Source organism: Vanessa tameamea, chromosome 21 (assembly GCF_037043105.1).
Source record: "Vanessa tameamea isolate UH-Manoa-2023 chromosome 21, ilVanTame1 primary haplotype, whole genome shotgun sequence".
Classification (NCBI taxonomy): domain Eukaryota; kingdom Metazoa; phylum Arthropoda; class Insecta; order Lepidoptera; family Nymphalidae; genus Vanessa; species Vanessa tameamea.
Genome location: NC_087329.1, coordinates 933,586 through 944,273, shown reverse-complemented (window position 1 = coordinate 944,273; position 10,688 = coordinate 933,586). Strand labels below are relative to the sequence as shown.

The 10,688-nt window shown below is 33.3% G+C and overlaps 1 protein-coding gene across 10 annotated transcripts in view; it reads left to right on the top strand.

Annotated features, from left to right (window-relative positions):
• The first annotated feature begins 3,410 nt into the window (after window positions 1-3,410).
• The window catches only part of Rbp (RIM-binding protein), a 30,577-nt gene continuing 23,299 nt past the window's right edge, over window positions 3,411-10,688 (top strand). For 9 of the 10 annotated variants that reach the window (XM_064218225.1, XM_064218224.1, XM_064218223.1 and 6 more), the window contains exon 1: window positions 3,411-3,809. The gene's annotated coding sequence lies outside the window, so the exon portion shown is untranslated. Of the gene's footprint in view, window positions 3,814-10,688 lie in introns of all 10 variants that reach the window. The other variant, XM_026632289.2, reaches the window with a different exon arrangement.

The following is a 10,688-nucleotide window of genomic DNA, read 5'->3' as shown; positions in this document are numbered from 1 at the left end:
TAATATATCTGTAAATATTATTATTTAGATTGGTAACTCTCGTAACGACTGTTCTTGTTATTGTTGTTGTTTTTTTTTAAATATTCAATCATTATCTTTTTTAAGAATTAGGTAAACAAAAATGGCCAATACATTAAAAGTTATAAAAATATCAAGTAATCAATTTTCTTAAGTGATTTTTGTTTTGTCTTCAAACGACGATATCTTGTAAACTCGACTAGTTAGAGGAGTGATACTAACGTCGATGTTTTTCTTTAATAACAGTCTATTAATTTATATGTAATTTATCTTTATACCGCGCTTTCTTAGAAAGTGACTGATTTGGAATTTATTTGCTATTTTTTTTTTATATTTTGTTTAATGTAGGTACTGGCTTATAGCAGTATACTACCGGTAGTTCCAATGTGTAAGTATGTAAAGCTGTTAAGTTACCATAACATGGAACATTTTCTCGTAAATGTCCCAAAAGTGTTTCTAAAAATCTTACGGAAAAGCGCTCAAATGTGCGACTGCTGGCCATTGGCCTCGTATGTTAAAGAGAAGGAAAAAAAAGTGTTTTTGCGTGTTCCATGATATGTATACAACCAAATATGTACTATATCTTTTAAATTTAGGGTTTAGATTTGCTGGTAAGATTTAAAGACTTTGATCTAACTTACGTCTCGAACGCAAACCGCAGGGTTGTTTCGATAATCGAATCGCTCGGGCGTTTCGTAATCGTCGTGCGGTTGACATGGTGTGATGCGGTTTTTAAGTCATCCTCCCACAAACAGACAGACCTCGTTTTGTGGACTATCAGCCGTAGCGAACAGTATACGAATATTTTTATCCACCTAAAATATTAGTCAATAAGTTGTGCGCACTTCGTATTAAAATAAAAAAATAACTTTGAACTTTACAAGAAATTGACAGTAAAATACGTAAAGATGGCTTTGTACATATTTGTCAATTCACACGTAGGGACTTAAATTTGAAACTCGTGTAAAAAATTTGAGTATATTTACCCAATTACAACGCGAAGTTTAATAGAGTCGGGTGAACAACGCGCGGTGACGCTGGCTCGGTATAATAAGTAAACTTGTGTAAAACTTGATATTGAGCTTAGATATTTTTAAGATGTGTATCGGTGTTGGTGTAAATTTTGGAATTATCTTGGATTTCTAAATATTTTTAAAAAAATAAAAAACATATTAAAATATTATCACCTATTTTGTGTGATTTGTTTTTTTTAGACGAAACTATAAAAAATTAAAATATTTTTGTTATATTAAATTCTTATCGAATATCAAAGTTAACGAAAAATTTAAGTGTTGTACGTGTGTATTAGGCCTGCAGGCAATTTGGCAGGGTCGAAGAGAAATTTGGCAAGCGATGTCTTTGAAATACATACGACAAAGTTATATGTAAAAAATTCGCTAGTATTTATATTGTTGGAATCCTTGACAATAAAAATAAGTCATTTTTTTTACATACAACTTTAGGCAACGGCTTAAATAATTTTAAAGTGTTATAGACCAATAATCACATACTTGCCTTATATTTTTTTTTAAAATAATATGATTGATTTTTAACTTTTCAAAGAAAGGTTAATTAAATATATAGCTTTAATAAAATTTACATCGCTTGAAATTTAGCAAGTATAGACATAGACATTTAATTTTAGATTTAATAATATATTATCTACATTGTATAATGGTGTCCAGGGTACCTATTGGTTTTTAAAAATATATTTATTCTGTGTAATGTTACCACATTTAAAAAATATTTTTAATTTTCTATTGTGACTGCTAAGTATTTAAAAGCATTTTCTTGTTATGTTTTGTGTGTTGTTAATATTTTGACACAATTTTGAAAATTTTATAACCATAATTATAAATTACATGTATTTTTGTAAATATATAATATACATATACATAAGTATAGTATCGTGTTTTTGTTAAAAAAAACCTTTAAATAATTATACAATATTTTACATAAATGATTAGTCAGCGCCGGGGTGACCGAAATTCGATTCGCTGGGTTTTTTTTATTTTATTAAAAAAAACTGTATTTACTTATTGCTTGTCTTTAAATAAAATGTACTTTTAATAATCAATTACGATTTTTATTATTTTGATTTTTATTACGGAACCCTAAAATCAATGAAAATGATTCTTATTAATAATTTATCAATATCTACCAAATCCATATTACTAGTTTATTGGATTTTTTATCATTGGATATGATTTAGGGCAATTGATAAACCAAAATTGAAACTGTCACTTGTCACGTAATTTACTCCATCAACCGCCACCCCTGTACTAATCCCAAATATAATAGCAATGAAATTATTTTGTTGCACCAATCGAAAAACGTGTGCAGAAATAATAACACAATATATGCCCTGTTTTATTTCTGCAAAGATCTATAGTTGTAAAAATGTTACGAATACAATTGTCGATATAAAAACTGAAAAAGTGAAGACCGAATTTCTTACCAAAAATGTTTCCGTTCAAACAGAGGACTTAAATAATGTTGGTAACAATTTAAAAGCACCGGATGCTATGGAAAATTATGTTGAAAATTGTTCTAATGACGTTGAGAGTGGTACCATCAGTGGCGACGAGGAACAACGTGATCGTTATATTCACGATGATGAGGTAAGGTTATTTTTTTTATTTAAAATCAATTTTAAACGAATCAAAGAACGGCGATTATAAGGCAGGAAACTAATTAAGAGTTATTGAAGTTCTTGTAACGGTTTTTTGGAAATTTTAGAACGACTTAAATATTTATCTTTATCTAAAATATTTTTGTTTAGAACAATTTTTTCATTGACGTTTCGCAAACATCTTTTAACTTTGATAATTCAATGGACTTTAAAATTTTGATGATATTTTTTCGATACTATCAATATAGAATTTTGTAGACTACGTAGAATTTTCTCCGATCTGTATAGGTTGGTGAACTCTAGCGATGTCAAGTGGTACAGCAATGGGGGCTCCAACCTCTCTTATTAGAAGAGCATGCATTTGCGTACTGAGATTTTACGTTGCTGCAAAATCGTTGCACGTACCTACCCATTTGCTTTCTTGTAATACTTGCCCATTTCCAATGTAAGCGGAAAGCGTTAACCTATATAATGGTTATTTATTAAGTTATGAAATAGATATCGTTTAATAATTAAATTACAAATATTCGTTACAAGATACTAAAAATATTGGTTTCCCTAAGGCACTTTACAGGGTCGTTAACTACTGCGATATGGTAGAGTAGTAGTGTCAGTTAGATAATAATGGTGTGCGCGTCAAGCGTGGAGTGGTAGAGCGGTGGCGGTGGTCCATTGAGGAGACGACGGCGACAGCGCGGCGGCGCGCGACGCGTGACGTCACGCGGCGCCGCGCCTCGCGCACGCGCCCGTGTATCGAGCGGCATGTGCCACTCGCAGCCGGCCGACCGCTCCGCCCGACCGATACACACTTTTTTATTTTCCCTCCGAACGTAGCTCCGTGACATCCCGATTTTAACAGAAAAGCACGCTCGAAATTCAAAGCCAAAGTCGAAACCCGCGCGCGAGGAGACCCTGCCGCGCGACACGCTCCAGACGCTTCTGTCGAATCCAAAATGGCAGGACAGAGCGGTCTTCTGAGCTGTGCGCGAGCCCGCCTCTGACCGAACGGTTTTGATCACGGTCGCTATGTGCCTCGTTATATAAATGTTACGCAAGTTCGGGACGGTGGCTGCGAGAAGGTGCATCCGTTACGACCAGTAACGTCGTCGGTGCAGTGAACCTTGGAGCCCATGTAACGCACTCGAGGACTGCCGCTAACGTGAGTACGCTTATACGCACCCACTGTGGGGGCGTAAAATCAATTGTTTCTCGATATTCCACCTTCTCGACATGGAATAAAAACGTTCGAAATGCATACGAGTTAGGTTTTATCGATCGAATCGTTATCTGTAACTTCTGAAATTAAGCGCTTTTATTCAGTATCATTGTAATGAATTTGAGGGGTGTGTTTGGGCTATTTTAACAAAATATGGCGAATAATGAGTAGCTTCGCGCCTGTCAACAGTGAGCTGTTGGTCCCGTTTGAGCCTTTCCATGTGAGCAAGGCTTATTGATCACGCAGCTTATTGTTTTAGAAAGTCTCCTAAATATTTAATGGGTTTGACATTTGTGTCTTACACAAGTGAAGGTCGTCGTTATGTTTGTCATATTCAATATTAAATATTGATTTAATTTAAACGGTTACTTTCTCTCTTCTTACCCCACTTTCATTGATTCATGACCTATTTTATACTGGTTCAGTTCTAAGAAAACGCTTGGTGCTAGCAAAAAGTGTAGTAGTTTTTTATTATAATACCAGCAAGTCCAAAAAAATAATTCAGTAGGTATTTTGAACTCATATTACTCCGGAGTTTTTAGGAATTAAATTAAAGTTCTATTAAAACATTTCCAACGTATACTTAAAATAAAATGAAATATTAATAGCGCAATGCGTTTTAATTTGCACGCAATAATATCAAAAAAGTACATTACCGATTTTATTTATTTAAAACGGGTGATAAGTACCTATTTATTTGCTCAAATGATTCCGTCATATACTCGATTAAAAATAACAAAATTATAAAAACCCTATCAAATACTAAATTAAGTTAATTTCTAGTATGCATAACTTGACTCCTAAGTATGACGATAAACGTCTCACAACATCACAATCTTCATAAGACTCGAATGTTTAAAGTAATAAGATTAATAAATATTGATATATTTTATACTTTCATTGTACTAAGTTCTTATTACTCATAAGCGGGACTTAACATTTTTTTCGTGGCGACTTTAAGTACCTACATACGTCAGTTATTGCATTTGTCGATAGAGTTAACTTTATGTTCACTACATAACATATACGAAGGGGTTATTTTAAATACCTTTTAGCGTGCAGGGTAAGTTGAGTAATTACTGACACAAGAAACTCAATTACTGACGTATTTTCAAAATAGGATCGTTGCCTTATTGTTTTAAAAAAAAAAAAACATAAAAAATAAACATCAAGTTTGAGTAGGCGTCTTAATAATAGAACTAATTATTGCTAAAATGTTAACCTTTTGATTTTAAAAACGTATCAATGAACAACAATGAAATTAACTTAGTTTATATAGTATTATTTTTCACTGTTCTTTTAAGAATATAAATTATGAATGTTGAATTACAGTAACTGAATAATAGTAACCTTTTGGAGACTAGATTTTAATTTGATACAAAAAAAACTATTATAGATTTATTGTAATATATTATTATCTTAATTTAATTATATACCCAAATTAAAATCAATATCAATATACATTTATTGCGTAATGTACATTTTATTATTCCGCGTTATTCCACGCTGAAATAATATTAACAAAAATTAAGTGTAGGGCTTAACTTTATCGGTCGCCATATTGGATATTATGTTCATATTTAAATGTTTAAATGCTTTTCATTATATTATTTATATCTATGTATGAACACCTGAATATCTAATATTAATAATTTGTTTGTTTATTTTAGCACTAGTATTCATCCGCGGAATCATCCGCTTGTAAGGGGGGGGGGGTCAGGTCGGATATACTATCTCTAATCCAAATATCATCTAGATCCGTCTATCCGTTATTGCATAATCGTAACAATCATCCGAACATACATATACGAATTTACATTTATAATTTTATTGTAGGATTTATTATATATAGAGAGAAAAACTAAATAAAACATTGCATTGTAACTTTCTGCCATAGAGGTGCGCAATGAAGTTAAGTGAGTTTGGTACAAAAAAATTGTGCGATTTTTAACCGATATTTTATTACTGAAGCAAATTATTTGTGTAAGTAAGCTGAATACCTGAGTGCCTGATACGACGTTTTTTTCCAATCCAAGTGTCTACCTAATTATAAAAGGAACTGTCTTTAGTACTTTATCACAGAGTCTGTCTTTAAGAGCGCGGATTAAGTATTGCTTAAAGAAACCTCGAGAAGAGTAAAAATTATATCGAAATTATATTTAGAGATGACTCTTAACAATATCACGATTAGCTTTACGAGGAGAGATGGCTTTGTAGCTGGAAATTGGTAACTTACCCAAGATTTTATATAATAAATTTGTATTTATGATCGTGTGCCTCGGCAGTGAATGTAATTATCTCGAAACCAGCATGTGTCGTAATTTTTTTTATAGTTAAGTGGCCGAGCAAATGGGCCACCTCATGGTAATTGGTCACCACCGTCCATAGACAATGGCGCTGTAAGAAATATTAACCATACCTTACATCGTCAGTGCAATCTTGGGAACTAAGATGTAAGAAATATTAACCATTCCTTATATCGCCAGTGCACCACTAACCTTGGGAACTAAGATGTTATTTCCCTTGTGTCTGTATTTACACTGGCTCACTCACCTTTCAAACCGGAACACAACAATAATGAGTACTGCTGTTTGTCAGCAGAATTTCTGATAAGTTAGTGGTATCTACTTAGACGGGCCTGCACAACGTTCTACCACCAAGTAAAAGTGTATCGACCACATCTCTATCTACCAATCCACATTGGATTGCTGTAATGGAAGAGACCAACCCTAGCCAGGACATTTCCAGACCTTGCTTGAGTGCGAACTTATCGATTTATACATAAATGTTACCGAATATCTCTTTGAAATAATATAAATGTTGAAATATTACTTTTTTATTAAAATATGAATAACCATTTGGAAAAACTCCTATCTGATTTGCCGTCATGAAAGTGGTCGTACATTTAATAATTGGTTCACGTACCGGCTGACGTTGGTATCTATATAATCTGATCTACTTATAACTTAGTCGATATACTCGGAAACGGGTAATGTGCATGATAACGTTTTTTTGTCAGAAAAATTATCCGACCTCATTCATTATGTCAGCTATTCCTTTAGAACGTATTCGTACATTGTCTGTGAATCGTACTGTCGTTTTGTTTTGTGGTATATAGTAGATAGGTTGCATTTACCGTGTGGCCGTCTCTCGCCGTATGATGTTTCACTCGAGGTCCACAACACAAGCCTCGGCTCGGAAGTCACAAGTCTCAAGATATTTTCAGCAGCCTTTTCGTGACTCGGAAAACATGTAAAGGCTTTGTATCTGAGTGAGAGGGTAAGAGAAGTTGTAGCACACATTTGTGTACCTTAATATCTTCTGCCCCCTCTTGAGAATGAGTCGAAATATGTCAGGAGGACATTCACCATCATCATAATATCGAAGGTCCGCATTATTGTCGAAGGATTGTGAAATCCACGATAATACTATATTGTAGTGTAGTTCCAGTTAATAATGATTAATTTAAGTGGGATTATTTAACGTCACTTAATATATTCAATACTACAATTTGAATAAAGTTATTCATCATATTATACCTATTAAATTGAAACGGTTCACGAAACTGCTTATAAAACCCTGCGACGTAAAAATAGACGAGTGGATTAAATGATAGTCGAAATAATTTGTTTTATAAAGCACAGCCATGTTGTATTTTTTTTTATTTCGAATTGCTATAGTTTAAAACGACGACCCAAAAGCATTCAACGCCATCAGTTATTTACAACTTAATCTCAGACTGGACGCTGATTCGTTTTTGTTTTTTTATTAATTTTATTTTCTGCGTCTGTGCCTTTTTTAGTTTCTTTTTTTTCGTATTTTATATTGTCTTTTTAAAGTTTCCTTTACATTTCTTAAGCATTTTTATTAATATAATTACACAACTGCTGAGATGTTTACTCACCAGTAAATTATTCAATCACCAATAAATATTATATCGATCTAATAAACGTACCAGATTATGTCGTACATACATTTATTTGTATGACTATTACATGTCAAAAGTTATTGTAACACTTGGTAGGGCTTTGTGCAAGCCCGTCTGAGGTGATACCCACCCACTCATCAGATGTTATCGCCAAACAACAGTACTTAGGTTTATAGGGGAGTTAGTAACTAAACGCACAAGGTACATAACATAACATCTTAGCTCCAAAGGTTGGTGGTGCATTGGCAATGTAGAGAATGGTTATTATTTCCTACTGCGTCAATGGCTATGGGCGGTGGTTACTTCATTAGGTTGCCCATTACCCCGTCCGCCTACCTATATTATAAAAAAACCCACGCTCCTCTAATTAGTAAATGAAATAATTTAATCTGATAAAATTATGCAGGTTCTCTAAAGATCTTTTTTACTCCAAATCTGCATGTGAAAACTTCTGCAATCCACACGTCGTGTCCACAAGGCAACCGCTCTTAACAAATAATAAATTATAAAAATCTGTTAACCTACATTTATGTTACTTAATCAACTAATATCATCAAACATAAAAACGTAAAGAATAAATATAATTCTTCTAAATCAAAAGACAATAATTCTAGTCTACAAATCTTTTGTGAACATTTGCGCTGTCAGCTTACGCATTGCAATCAAGAAATATTTCATTTGTTTCAACGAGAACATTGAAAAAAAGGCGCAATTTTCACAGCAATAGAGCAAGCAGAATAACAAAAAAAGTTGTATGTATTGGCTACACAAAAACTAGACAAATAAAAACGGTCGTTGTACTCTTGGCTCGGTAGTGAAATATTCAATACAGTTGCACGCACGCGATGTCGCTGCCAAACTCGACCGCAGTGGGGCTTTGGATAGTTAACAGTAAATTTTGAGTACTGTATTTACATAATAGACAGCTAGTTGTTGAGTTTTCATGAATACATCTCCCAACAATAGGTTCATTTGCTTAAATGATTCAATTGCTGCGGCTCTTTATTTTATATAATGATGGCAGTGCTGTTTTGCACAAGAGTGAATGTAAGAAGTGGTTGATACTTCTTGCATTGTCATTGGAGTGAAACCACGTAGCATCTAGTGGTCTATAGGCTCGCCTGTCTTCCTAAAATAATTCAATAATAAATAGAAGACAATACATTAAGAGGTCATGTACCATTAGTCTACCAAATATGATTAAGAGCATGCGAGAGCTTATTACGGATTGACTTCTTACATTCATGGGTTCGGTATGGAGAGTGCCTCATGTATCGCGTGTCACATAATAGGAGTTTTTTTTTAATTTGCTATTGGTATTAGCGAAGTTGTCACGGCAAAAATGAAATCCATCTAAAGAGGTCCTTAGAGCGTGCTTATTCCATTTTTAAAGTTTTAAAAAGATTGAAACAGAAACAATAAACAAGTAGAGGATCTAATGAATATCTTGTTTAATCTGTTTGTTTTGATACTAGTAAATAATTAAATAATATTATTAAAAATATAATAGTAAAATTTCATATGATATCGTTTGAAGTAAGGACTGAACTAGTTATGTAATCGATTGTATTTATAGGAAGTCTATAAATATAGCTCTGAAAGCTCGGTAAAATCCTATCGCTTTTAACTCGTTCGCGTCTGATATGATTGATGTAATGTAACGACGATCCTTCACTCAGAGATGAACCATCCGGTAAAAGGGAACGCGAGGTTATATGTCAGTAGTCAGGAGTATATATGTCAGTAAATTATTGTAAGAAGAAAAATGTTGCTATCGTATCTCAAAAAGCTATATAATAGACTGTGTTCTGACCTAAACAAAACATTATAGTGATGATTGTGATAATGGCGCGTAAAAGAATACCAATTTTATTTTTCTTAAAATGCTAAATAATTTTTAATATTATTATTCACTGCGACCACCCCTTTAGCAAGTTCTTAAAATACATCAAAGTTTGTTCAGGGTTGTAGATTTTTCTTACTGTTCAAGACTATGCAAGAGTTTCATTGAATGCCTGATTTTTTCGAATTTGAATCACGTGTTTGAACTATCTAATTGAATATTGGCAGCAAATGTCAAGGGTTGTCTAACAACGTTGGAGGTATTGTAATGTATATCTATGCTCAAAAATAGAAGTGCGGTCTCTACATTGCTTTCATAGAGAATTAGGATGAAATCGCTCAGAATGTGATCGGACGAAGAACGGGTTTACGTGCCATCAAGGGTATGAAGCTCCACTGAAGATTCTTGACAGAATAACCCAAAAATATCACTTGAAGTTGAAAATTATGTTGCTATGCAGTACACGAATTAGGATTGAGAAACATCAATAGCTGAACATCGGCGAATTATTATTTATCGGAAATACCATAGTTCAAGTCCTGCTTCAAGCTAGGCACGCGCAATGGGTTTAGTTCAGGAGTTTATTTTTCTTCTTGTATAAGTTAACTAATATTTTCACTTGTGGTTAGTTAAAATTATTGTTATGTAATGCTCGATTGTAGAAACTGCTTATTAACATACAGGTCGCCGTGAAATGTAAAAGTTACAACTTTAATCCAGAATTTGTGGTAAAATTAAAAAGGGGCGTGGTAGGCACAGGTGATTTTTAAGTTCAAATTTGATCAAATTAATCACTATCAGATCAAATTTGTAAAAACAAAGCCTTGTTTTTTTCATCGTCTGTCCCATGATATAGAGTAAAACTTGAAAAATATTTTTTTGCGTAAGAAATCCTATTTATTTTTCGTAGTAGGGCTTAGTACAAGCCTGTCTGGGTAGGTTACGTTAATAGAATCTATTCACCATATTTTCTATCTCCAAACAGCAATAGTATTATTGCGATGTAAGGAAGAGACATTTCTCTTACAACCTTAATGTATATGGGCAATGG